The sequence below is a fragment of the Canis lupus genome, chromosome 20 (assembly GCF_048164855.1).
Source record: "Canis lupus baileyi chromosome 20, mCanLup2.hap1, whole genome shotgun sequence".
Lineage (NCBI taxonomy): Eukaryota > Metazoa > Chordata > Mammalia > Carnivora > Canidae > Canis > Canis lupus.
In genome coordinates this window covers 55,273,092-55,285,708 of record NC_132857.1, presented here as the reverse complement: position 1 = coordinate 55,285,708, position 12,617 = coordinate 55,273,092, and the positions used below count along the sequence as shown (strand labels likewise).

The 12,617-nt window shown below is 34.7% G+C and overlaps 1 protein-coding gene across 23 annotated transcripts in view; it reads right to left on the bottom strand.

Moving 5' to 3' along the window:
• The window catches only part of MBD5 (methyl-CpG binding domain protein 5), a 433,497-nt gene that overhangs the window by 90,778 nt on the left and 330,102 nt on the right, over positions 1–12,617 (bottom strand). For 15 of the 23 annotated variants that reach the window (XM_072789109.1, XM_072789112.1, XM_072789100.1 and 12 more), the window contains one exon: positions 4,202–4,246. The exons of the other annotated variants lie outside the window; for them this stretch is intronic. The gene's annotated coding sequence lies outside the window, so the exon portion shown is untranslated. The remainder of the gene's footprint in view (positions 1–4,201; positions 4,247–12,617) is intronic. 23 annotated transcript variants of the gene reach the window in all.

Below are 12,617 nucleotides of genomic sequence, written 5' to 3'. Positions count from 1 at the left end.
GGATGTGAGAAGACTGTGGACTCTCACCTTTAAAGTACTAAAAACCCAGTCATTAAAAAAAAAAAAAAAAAGTACTAAAAAAATCTGTTGGCAAATTGAACTCCAATAAAAAAAAATAATTAAAAAATAAAGTACTAAACAATTCCCTCAACTCTGTCAATCTAGAATAAAATCAAAATATCAAAAAATATCTTTCGAAAATTAAAGTAATATAAAAACTTTCAGATATACAAAAGCTGAAAGAACTTATCACTAGCAGATCACCAGTACAAGTATGGTAAAGAAGGTCCTTAAGGAAGAAGCAAAATAATACCAGATTGAAACAAAGATCTTAGAAAAGTAATAAAGACCACTAGAAATAGTAATTATAAGACAAAACATACATCTCTCTCTCTCTTTTTTTACTTTAAGTAATTTCCAAGCCCAGTGTGGAGCCCAAGGTGGGGTTTGAATTCACAACTCTGAGATCAAGAATCAGACGCTCAACTGACTGAGTCACCCAGGCACCCTGAAACGTACATTTCTTATATGTTCTTTCTCTCTTTCTTTTCTTTTCTTTTTTTTCTTTTCTTTTCTTTCTCTTTCTTTCTTTCTTTTCTTCTTTCTCTCTTTCTTTTTATACTCTTTTATTTAAATTAAAAAATATATTTGACAATCTATTTTTTATATTTTTAAGATTATTTATTTATTTGAGAGTCAGTGACACTAGCAGGGAGGAAGGGCAGAGAGAGAAAGAGAAGCAGACTCCCGGTCAAGTGGGGAGCTGGATGTGGGGCTCAATCCCAGCACCTGGGATCCTGACTTAAGCCAAAGGCAGATGCTGAACCAACTGAGCCACACAGGTGCCCTAATAATTGACAATTTAAAAATTTAAAATAAAAAAATCCAAAAGAGGAGAAATGGAAGTACACTAATCATAAGGTTCTAATACTACAAGTGAAATAATATACTATCACTTGAAGGAAGATGGTTGAGAGTTACACAGGTATACTACAAATCTTAAATAACCAATAAATAGCAAAATGAAAAGTTGTATCTATAAAGAGCCATTAAAGGTGATAAAAGGGATCCCTGGGTGGCACAGCGGTTTAGCGCCTGTCTTTGGCCCGGGGCGTGATCCTGGAGACTCGGGATCGAATCCCACATCGGGCTCCCGGTGCATGGAGCCTACTTCTCCCTCTGCCTGTGTCTCTGCCTCTCTCTCTCTCTGTGTGACTATCATAAATAAATAAAAATTAAAAAAAAAATAAAGGTGATAAAAAAGGGAATCATAAAAAGTACTCAATCCAAAAAAAGGAAGAGAGAGGAACAAGAACAAAGAAAAGATAGGACAAATATAAAATGGGAAATATGGGGCAAATAGCAAAATGATAGATTTAAACTTAACTATATCAATAACCATATAACTATATCAATAACCATAAAAATACAAATGTCTGGGCACCAAATTAAAAGGCAGAGGTTATCAGATTCTATGTCTGCAATTAGACAGTAAAAAGAAATAAAAGGCATCCAAACTTATGAGAAAGAAGTAAAATTGTCACTATTTCCAGATACAGTACTGTACATAGAAAACCCTAAAGACTCCATCAAAAACTATTCGAAGTAATAAATGAACCAGTAAAATTGCAGAATACAAAATTAATATACAGAAAGTGGTTGCATTTCTATGCACTAGTAACAAAGTACCAGAAATAAGAAATTAAGAAAAAAATTCATTTATAATTGGAATAAAATAAAAAGAATAAAATACCTAGGAATAAACTTAACCAAGAAAGTAACCTCTACGAATAAAATAAAAAGAATAAAATACCTAGGAATAAACTTAACCAATAAAATAACCTCTACTCTGAAAGCTTTAAGACCTGTATTGTGAAAACTATAAAACGTTCATTAATGAAGTTGAAGACGACACAAATAGATGGAAAGATATTTCATGCTCATGAGTGGAAGAATTAGAATTGTTAAAATGTCCATTCTATTAAAAGCAATCTCAAATTTAACGCAATCCCTATCAAAATATCAATAGCCTATTTTTCACAGAACTAGAACAAATAGTATTAAGCTTATATGGAATAACAAAAGACCCTGAATAACCAAAGTAATCTTGTAAAAGAACAAGCAGGAGATATCACAATCCCAGATCTTAAGATATACTGTAAAGCTATAATATCCAAAACACATCATGGATTGTGGAACAAAATAGAGAACAGAAATAAACTCATTTTTTTAAAGGATTTATTTATTTATTTATTTATTTATTTAAGAGAGAGAGAGAAAGAATGCATATGTGAGTGGTGGGAGGGGCAGAGGGAGAGAATTTTCAAGGAGACTCCCCGCTGAGTGTGGAGCTCAATGTGGGGCTCAGTCTCACAAAGGAGGAGATCCTGACTGGAGTCAAAACCAAGAGTCAGACACTTAACCAACTGAGCTACCCAGGTACCCCATAAACTCCTGCTTATATGGCGAATTAATCTACAACAAAGGAGGCAAGAATATATAATGGGGAGGGGCATGTATATATATATATATATATTATATATATATATATAATATATATATACACACACACACACACACACACACACACACATACCATATGATTCACTTATATGTTGAGTCTAAAAAACAAACAAATGAACACACAATAGAAGCAGAAACACACATAAATAGAACAAACTGGTAGTTACTAGAGGGGAGAAGGGTGGGCAAATGAGGTGAAGGGGAGGGAGAAGTACAGGCTTTTAGTTATGGAATGAATAAATCAGGAGGATTAAAGGCACAGCATGAGGAATACAGTTAATGCTACTGTAATAGCTACATTTGTGGTGAGCAAAGCATAAGGTACAGAATTGTTAAATTACTAAGTCATACACCTGAAACTAATGTAACATTGTATATCAACGATACTTCAATAAGTAAAAAACAGATTTGGATAAACGTCCAAATAAAATAAAATACAATAAAATACTGTGAATGGTAATAAACAAGCAAACAAATGAACAATAAATAAAAATGCAAAGCCCAAATATATGCTGCCCATAAAAATCACAAGTTGAATATAATGACACAATAGATCAAAAATAAAATTGTGGACAAAGGTAAATTCTGTTAACACTAATACAAGAATGCTAAAAGGGGCATTTGTGATAGGCAAAACTAAAAACAATCCAAATATCCATCACAGGTGGACAGATAGATAAACTAATTTTGATACATGTATAAGTGAAATGAAACTCAGGATAAAAAATGAATTATTGATTTATGAAACAAGAATAAGTCTTAAAATGATTATCTTGAGTGAAAGAGGCCAAATGAAAAGAGAATGTATACTGTATTTTCCATTTACATTAAGTTCTAGAAAGTGTAAACTAATCTACTGTGACAGCAGTTTAGTGGTTGCCTGGGGACATCAAGGAGAGTAGGAAGAAAAGGGAGGTAGGGATTAGAAATATATATAAGGAGGGATACCTGGGTAGCTCAGTACGTTAAGTGTCAGACTCTTGATTTCTGCTTAGGTCATGATCTCAAGCCCTAATGATGGCTCTGTACTCAGCAGGGAGTCTGCCTGAGATTCTCTCTCTCCTCTCCCTCTGCCCCTCCCCTCATTCATGGGCTCATGGGCTCGTGCTCTCTCTCTCTCTCAAAATAAATAAATCTTTAAAAATATGAATATAAAGAAACTTTCGGTGGTTATGGATATGTTCATTATCTTGATTGTAGTGATGGCTTCATGTATGTTAATACATCAAGTTGTATTCCTTAAATACATGTTATTGTATGTCAACTATATCTTAATAAAACCATCAAAAATAAATATAGTCAAGGTGTTGAAAATCCTCAAGGAGAGACTAAGGAACTCTTATAGATAGGAGGAGACTAAAGAGACATGACAACTAAAATGTAATGTGGGATCCTGGACTGCATCTTGGGGAGAAAAAGTACATAAATGGAAAAAGTGAAATCAGGATAAATCTGTGGTTTGGTTAATAATATTTTAATAGTATTAATTTCTTAGTCTTGATAATTGGATGATAACTATGCAGAGTGTTAACATCACGGGAGGATAGGTAAAGGCTATATGGAATGCTCTGTACTATTTTTGCAACTCTTCTACAATCTAAAATTATTGCAAGATTAAAAAAATTAAAGAATAAGTCACTATCTTGGACAGGTGAAAAAGTAACAACAGATTTCTTACCTGCTTTAACAGATCCTTTATTTGTATCTTGACGTATATAACTGCCTGAAAAAAAATGAATGAGAGAAATCTGGAGATAAAATGACTGATTTGATAATGGTAATTTTGAAGAACTATAGAGGCTAGAAGAGATGCTAGAAGACTAGATAATGAAACAGTTTCTAGTTTTTTAAAAAGGAAAATAACATGGAGACCTCAAAATATAAGCTAGTCAGGCTTTAAATCATGCCTTTTAGCCTTGTAAGATTTTTAGAAGGAATTAATGAACAGATAGGTTTACGTGTACTTAGGAAGGAAGACAGTAATAATTGAGCTAGTTTAGTTTTACCAGGAACAAGTTATGTCAGACTAACCTTAATCACTTTCTGAAAGGATTGCTTGCTTAGCAGATATAAAAAAATGCTCTACTCTGGACCTAGTACCTTTGATTTCAAGAAGGTATTTGGCAAAATCACTAGAAATCTTGTGTACCAGATGGTAAAATCAGAGATATTTCAAAAGCTGTATATGTTCGTTGTTCACTGAATGATTATTTACAGGTTTATGACTCAATCTTTAAATTCAGTCTCTTATTGGAATTCTCTATTGGCAGATCAAAAGGCTTTCTCTGCAGTTCTAGCAAGTAAACATTTTCCATTAAAGATAAACTGCACTGAAAGAATGGTTGATGACGATAGAACAGAACTAGGAATTTTTTTTTTTTAAGATTTTATTTATTTAATCATGAGAGACACAGAGAGAGAAGAGGCAGAGGCACAGACAGAGGGAGAAGCAGGCTCCATGCAGGAGCCTGACATCGGATTCGATCCTGGGTCTCCAGGATCACGCCCTGGGCTGAAGGCGGTGCTAAGCCACCGAGCCACCTGCCCCAGAATTAGGAATTCTTAAAGGAATTTTGAAAAAAAAAAAAAATAAAGAAACTTTACAAAATAAGATTAAATGGAAGATAGAGGAAATATAATTTATAGTATATAATATAAAAAAGATTTTTTTTTTTGGCTGACTGCAAGTTCACTAAGTCTTTCTGTACAATGAAGTTGGTTAAAGGGTTAATAAGATCATACTTATCAGAGAGTAATATTTACCCTAAATCAGAATGTGAAATTCTTCTGATAAACTGGAAGCATTTTCATATTTCATTCATCAAATTTCCTTAATTCATAGAAAAAAATGAGAATAAATAAATCTTTGTGAAACAAGAGCTATGAAAACAATGATAGAAAATAAAGAAAATAAATAGGAGGGCAGCCCAGTGGCGCAGCGGTTTAGCGCCGCCTGCAGCCCAAGGGCGTGATCCTGGATACCCTGATCGAGTCCCGTGTAGGGCTCCCTGCATGGAGCCTGCTTCTCCCTCTGCCTGTGTCTCTGCCTCTCTCTGTCTCTATGAATAAATAAATAAAATCTTTAAAAAAAAGAAAAAAAAAAGAAAATAAATAGGAAAAGAAATATTTATTAGTCATTGGTAGACTGTAAAGTCATATTCCTGTTGTCTTTTTTTTTCCTGTTGTGTCTTAAGTGCTAGCCTTACTTTAACTAGAATCAGTTCTAACTATTTTATAACTATATTATGATTCCATAAAATCAGTAATCTTTTAAAATATAAGGATTAGAAGACAGAACAGGGGCCACAGGATAGACATTCATGAATTAACCAGAGAATAATAAAACCAAATATAATCAAGTAGGCCATGTAATCAGCTTGCCAGGGATCGGCAGCCTTTGCTAAATTGTTTGCTTCAATATAAATCCTTTTCCATTTCACATATTTATTTCACAGAGGGACATTAAGAGCCTGAACTAGAATTCTGAGAGTAAGAGTAGAGAGAAGGGATAAATTGAGTAATATTTGGGATCTGAAATAAGCAAGTCTTAGTAAATATATGGATGTGTGGGGCCTGATAGTAATGTAAGGAACGTAGGAAGGGATGGCAAGTAGGTTTTAATTCACACGCTGTATCAGGGCAGAAAAGAAAACAGTACACTAAAATTGGGTAATCTGTGGAAAACTTTACCTACAAAGATGTGGGAAAGAATTAGGGGAACTGACAAGGAATACTGTAAGAACCCAGCGCTAGCAACAAGAGACCTATTATTACCCTAAGCCAGAAACCAGTTTCTGGAAGTGAAGAGGTTGTTGACAGGAGTTGTGTCTTTCAGTAAAGAAATGCAGCCAAACTGTGGCAATCCCTGTAAGAATAAATATCCCAACATCACTCTTGACCCACTTTCTAATCTTCTGTGAATGTCTCTGAGCAAACCCAGTCAGAAGACAGAGGACAACAAATCTCTAGAAGTAGTCTTGCAGTAAAAGGCACAAAGAACAGGGTAGAGAATAAGCAGGTACCAATCCTAACTGATTGACAGTAGTTGCTTGAAACACCATGTAGAAAAGGATTCTACAGTATCATCCAATCTCATTAGGACACATAAGCATGAAAGTCATATGCCTATTATCATAACAGGATGAGGCACTGTTGGCATGTGTGTTCATGAGTCCTATGTCCGTAATAAGCATGAGATGGAGGAATGGTAGCATGTGTGTCATGTTTTCTAACCCTGGGCTATGCAGACTTTCACACTTTTAGTTTGCCTGAATGATAAAACATCTTTAGTAATAAATAAAACAAAAAAAAATACAAGAGAACAAATTTATGAGTGGGGATGACAAATTCAGTTTAGGATATGTTGACTTTGAAATGTGTTGATTCTGAGACGCTCAAAGATGATCCAAAGATATATGGATCTGAAGTTCTATGGGGAATTAGGTTGGAAATAGTTTTAGAATCAATACTTTATATGTGGTAGTTGAAACATAAAAGTGAAGAGAACACAGAGTAAAAAAAGTAGTAAGTACATAAGAAATCAGGAGAATATCAACATTTTAAGAAAGGGGCATAGAAAAAGCCCACAAAAAGAAAAAAGAGCAAGAACAGTCAAAAGGTTATAAGCAGCACCAAGGAAGTGTAGATTCACAGAAACCAAGAAAACAGAATATTTATAGAAGAAAGTTGCCATGAACGTCAAATGTTGAAGAAAAGGCAGTGAAATATAGACTGAAAATTTTCCACTGGATATGACAATTAGATTACTATTGCCCATGGCTAGAGTGGTTCCAGAAATATGATAAGAAAGGAAGCCCAATTTCAATAGGATGAGAAGTTAATGAGAGAAAAGAATATGACTACAGCAAATAATAACCTCTTGAGTACAACGGATGAGGTGAAAAGGAGAATGAGTTGGTAGCTAGAAGGAAACAGGATTAAAAGGATTTTTTTTGAAAAAAAAAAAAAAAGGATTTTTTTTGGAGTGGGAAAGTCAATAAAATTAAAGTATGAGGAGAAGAAACTAATGGAGTAAAACTGTATATATTAGAATGAGAGGACTATTAGAGATGGCTGGAACCTGTCCTACCAATGCATTCCTGAGGAAAAATGTCCTGCCCACAGGCCTTGCTCCTCAGAGCACAGGTAACATGGTATAGTTTCTCACCCCTCAGTACAGGTAATTGACTGATTGTAGGCACATAAGTTAGTTATCTATTATGAAACTGTGAGTTGAGCTAATTGGATTCTCTGTTAGGAGTATGAACTAAGAAATATGTAAATAATTGACTGATTAGCAGTATAAAGTCAGATGTAAGGGTGGTGAAATAAAAAGAAAAGGATAGTGCACTCAACACACAAAAACCTCAAACAATCCAATTAAAAAATGGTCAGAGGACCTCAACAGACATTTTTCCAAAGAAGATCTATAGATGGTTAACAGACACATGAAAAGATGTTCAACATCACTAAACATCAGGGAAATGCAAATCAAAGCCACAATGAGATACCATCTTACATCCATTAGAATGACTAAATCAAAATGACAAGAAATAGCAAGTGTTGGTGAGGATGTGAAGAAAAAAGAACACTTTGTGCAATGTTGATGGGGATGTATATTGGTACAGCCAATTGTTTTCCACGATGTGGAAAACAATATGAAGTTTCCTCAAAACATTAAAAAAAATAGAAATACCTTATGATATCAAAATTCCACTACTGGGTATTTATCCAAAGAAAATGAACACTAATTCGAAAAGATACATGCACCCCTATGTTTACTGCAGCATTATTTACAATAGCCAAGATATGGAAGCAACCTATGTACCTATCAGTAGACGAATAGGGGAAACATGACATACACACATGTGCACACACCCAAAGAATATTACATAGCCATAAAAAGAATAAGATTGTGCCATTTGAGACATGGATGGACCTAGAGGGTATTATGGTAAGAAAAATGAGTTGGGATCCCTGGGTGGCTCAGCGGTTTAGCGCCTGCCTTCGGCCCAACACGTGATCTTGGAGTTCCGGGATTGAGTCCCACGTCAGGCTCCCAGGATTGAATCCCACATCATGCCTGCTTCTCTGCCCTCTCTCTCTCTGTGTGTCTCTCATGAATAAATAAAATCTTAAAAAAAAGAAAAATGAGTCCGAGAAAGATAAATACCATATGATTCCACTCATAAGTGGAATCTAAAAAAATAATAATCAAACAGAAAGTAGAATTAGACATATAAATACAGAGAACAAATCAATGGCTGCCAGAGGCGAGGGGATTGGGCAAAATGGGTTAAGAAGAGAGGGAGATACAGTCCTTTAGCTGTGGAAGAGTAAGTCACAAGGATAAGAAGCACAGCGTAGGGTTACAGTCAATGATATTGTAATAGCAATGTAATGGAGAGAAGACAGCTATACTTGTGAGTACAGCAGAACGTATAAACTCATCAAATCACTAAGCTATACACCTGAAATTAATGTAACATTGTATGTCAACCATACTGAGAAATTTTAAAAAAAGGATGTGTAGCAGTAATGGCCCATGTTAAAGCTAAATTTAGAAAAAATAAAAACCATGAGTGGCTAACTGAAGCATCGATAAGGTAGAGCATGAAGAAGCTAGCTCTTAGAGAAAGAGAGGACAAAGATGTGCGGAGAGAGGCAGAGTCTCCCTGAAAGACCATGACCCTCTAAAGGAGACTCAGAGGTTTTCTGAATCTGATACTTTCAAGTTATGGTTCATTGATGTCCTTATATTAACTCCTCTTTTCTTTTAACACGAATGGGTTTCTGTTCTTTGCATCCTAAACTCCAACTCTAGGACAAGGACTAAAGCAAAGTCATGGAGGAGTCAAAGTGGAAAGGGTTGCTTTCAACAAGAAGGGAAAATCCAATCCTTAGTAACCTTAAGAAAGAAAGGAAGAATGGGTATTAAGACAGGAGTCAGAAGAAAGTCTATAGCTCAAATGCATTTATCAAAAAATAAAAAAAGATTAAAATTAAATGAAAAGCATTCACTTAAAGAAGTTGGAAAAGAACCACAAAGCAAGCCTAAAGAAACAAGAAGGAATGAAATATAAAAGCAGAAAATACAGAGGACAATATCAACAACAACTACACTAATAACAAGAAAAACAGAGCCAAAAGCTGATTATTGGAAAAGATTAATAAGCAGACTTCTGACAACACTGAAATAAGACAAAAGAATGTGTAAACAAACAAAATACATAATGTAAAGGGGTAAATAAGTATACACTACAGAGATAAAAAAGTAAGAATGGGTATTATGAAAAACTGTATATTAAAATATGTGAAAATAGTTTTGTTGATTGCTTCCCTTGCTGTGCAGAAACTTTTTATTTCAGTGTAGTCCCAATAGTCTATTTTTGCTTTTGTTTTCCTTGCCTCAGGAGACATGCCTAGAAAAATGCTATGGCCAATGCTAGAGAGATTACTGCCTGAGTTCTCTTCTAGGATTTTTATGGTTTCAGATCTCATTGTTTAGGTCTTTAATCCAATTTTGAAGTTGTTGTGTATACAATATAAGAAAGTGGGACAGTTTCATTCTTTTGCATATAGCTGACCAGTTTTCCCAACATCATTTGTTGAAGACACTGTCTTTTTCCCAATGGATAGTCTTTTCTGCTTTGTTGAAGATTAACTGACCATATAATCGTGGGTTTATTTCTGGGTTTTCTATTCTGTTCTGTTAATCTATGTGTCTATTTTTTTTTTTTTTTTTTTTGCCAGTACCATACTGTTTTGATTACTACAGTGAAGGAAACAATCAACAAAACTAAAGGTGACCTATGGAATGGGAGAAGACATTTGCAAGTGACATTATCAGATAAAGAATTAGTATCTGAAATATATAAAGAATTTATACAACTCAACATCCAAAAAACAAATAATCCAAATGAGACATGGGCTGAAGACAGAAACAGACACATCTCCAAAGAAAACATACAGATGGCCAATAGACACTTGAAAAGATGCTCAACATCATTTATCATCAGAGAAATGCAAATGAAAACCAGAAGGAGATATCACCTCACACCTGCTGAATGGCTAAAATCAAACACACAAGAAACAGTAAGTATTGGCAAGGATGTGGAGACAAAGGAACCCTCTTGCACTGTTGGTGGAATGCAAACTGGTAGAGACACTCTGGAAAGTAGTATGGAACGTCCTTAAAAAATTAAAGATAGAACTATCATACAATGCAGTAACCACACTACTGGTATCTATCCTCAAAATAGAAAAACACTAATTCAAAGGATACATGCACCCATATGTTTACTGTAAAATACTCAGCCCAATGTCCATTTACAGATGGATGGATAAAGAAGCTGTGGCATATAAATGGAATGGAATATTATTCAGCCATAAAAAGAATGAAATCTTGCCATTTGCAATAACATGGATCGAGCTAGAGAGTATAATGCTAAGTGCAATAAGTCAGTCAGAGAAACACAATACCATATGATTTCCCTCATTTGTGCAATTTAAGAAACAAAACAAACGAGTGAGTGAGAGAGAGAGAGAGAGAGAGACAAACCAAGAAACAGACTCTTACCTATAGAGAACAAACTGGTAGTTGCCAGATGGAAGTGGGTGGGGGAGAGGTGAAACAGGTGATGCGTATTAAGGAGTGCACTTGTGATGAGCACTGAGTAATGTAGGCTTGAAACTAATATAACACTGTAGGTTAACTGTACTGGAATTAAAATAAAATAAAATATTTGAAAATAGAGATGAAATGAATAAATTCCCAGGAAAATATGAAACATCACTATCATTACAAAAAGAAATAAAGAACTCAAATAAGTAATAAAGAAACTAAAGTGGTAGTCAAAGACTACCTCTGTCTTTAATATTTTTTATTTTTTTTAATTAGGTAAACTCTATCCTCAACCTGTGTAGAGACCCAAAGTCACGACCTAGAGATCAAAACTCACTGGCTTTACTGACTGAGACAGCCAGGTGCCCCAAAGACCACTTCTCTTAAGAAACCCCAGGACCAGGTTATGCTGGTAGGTTCTACCAAATTTTCAAGACATACATAATTCCTATTTCACGTAAGTTGTTTCAGAGAACATGAAAAGAGCAAAAGGTACCCAAGTTATTTACAAAAGCTAATAAAATTCTGATCCTAATAAAAGATAAAAATAATACTGCAAAAAACTATCTAACCACATGGTGAAATTAATATGACAGAAAACGAGAATAGGACTTCATGTGTTTGTTGATACAATAATGTGTTTGCTATTTGCAAAATCTTAAATCAGACTTGTAACATAAAGCAGTAAAATGTATATGCAATAAACGAGAATAATACCATTGACTAAATTTCTACCTTAAAATTATAAGCATGACCTTTTCTTTCCAATTCAGAATTATAATATGTTCTCAGTGATTTTCAACTCCTCTTCTTACTCCCCATCTGTCAACTTCCTTTCCTGTGACTGTACTGTATCACTGCTACTAATGGCTTAGGTGTGTCAGGGTTAAACATGAACACCGTGAACATCTGCTCAGTCTCCAGTTTTTTGAAGAGGAGGCTGGGCTTTCCTTTCAAAGTTGGTGGACTTCAGGTTAGAAGATCAGACTTCCCAAACCAGGATAAAAGTGAGAACAGATCCGTGTCCTGGACAAGGAGATATCTGCTATTGGCTCCCCAAATCTGGTATGTCTGATTAACTTGAGCTAGAATAACTTAGAAGCACTGGTTTATAATCATAGGAATGAATGAAATTAGCTGTATGTTCCTTTCTGTTGATTTTTGGGTATATAATCTGTCTCATTATGGCTTCACCATCTATTTCCTGCTAATCGGTGAAGATGACATCAGGCTAGAGATGTCTTTGGAAAAGAGGGATGTCAGTCACAGACCATGTTGCTTTTTTGTTTTGTTATTTTAATCAGTAGGGGAACCAGAAAAGTCTGGTTCATGTATTGTTTACTTTCCTTAATTCTAGACTTTTGACTTGAGGTGATTTATTTCTTTACATTAGTATCACAGGGATTAAAAAGGAGATTCGGAAGCCTATGGAAAACAGATTAGGTGGACATAAATTTAAAAGATTAGATAG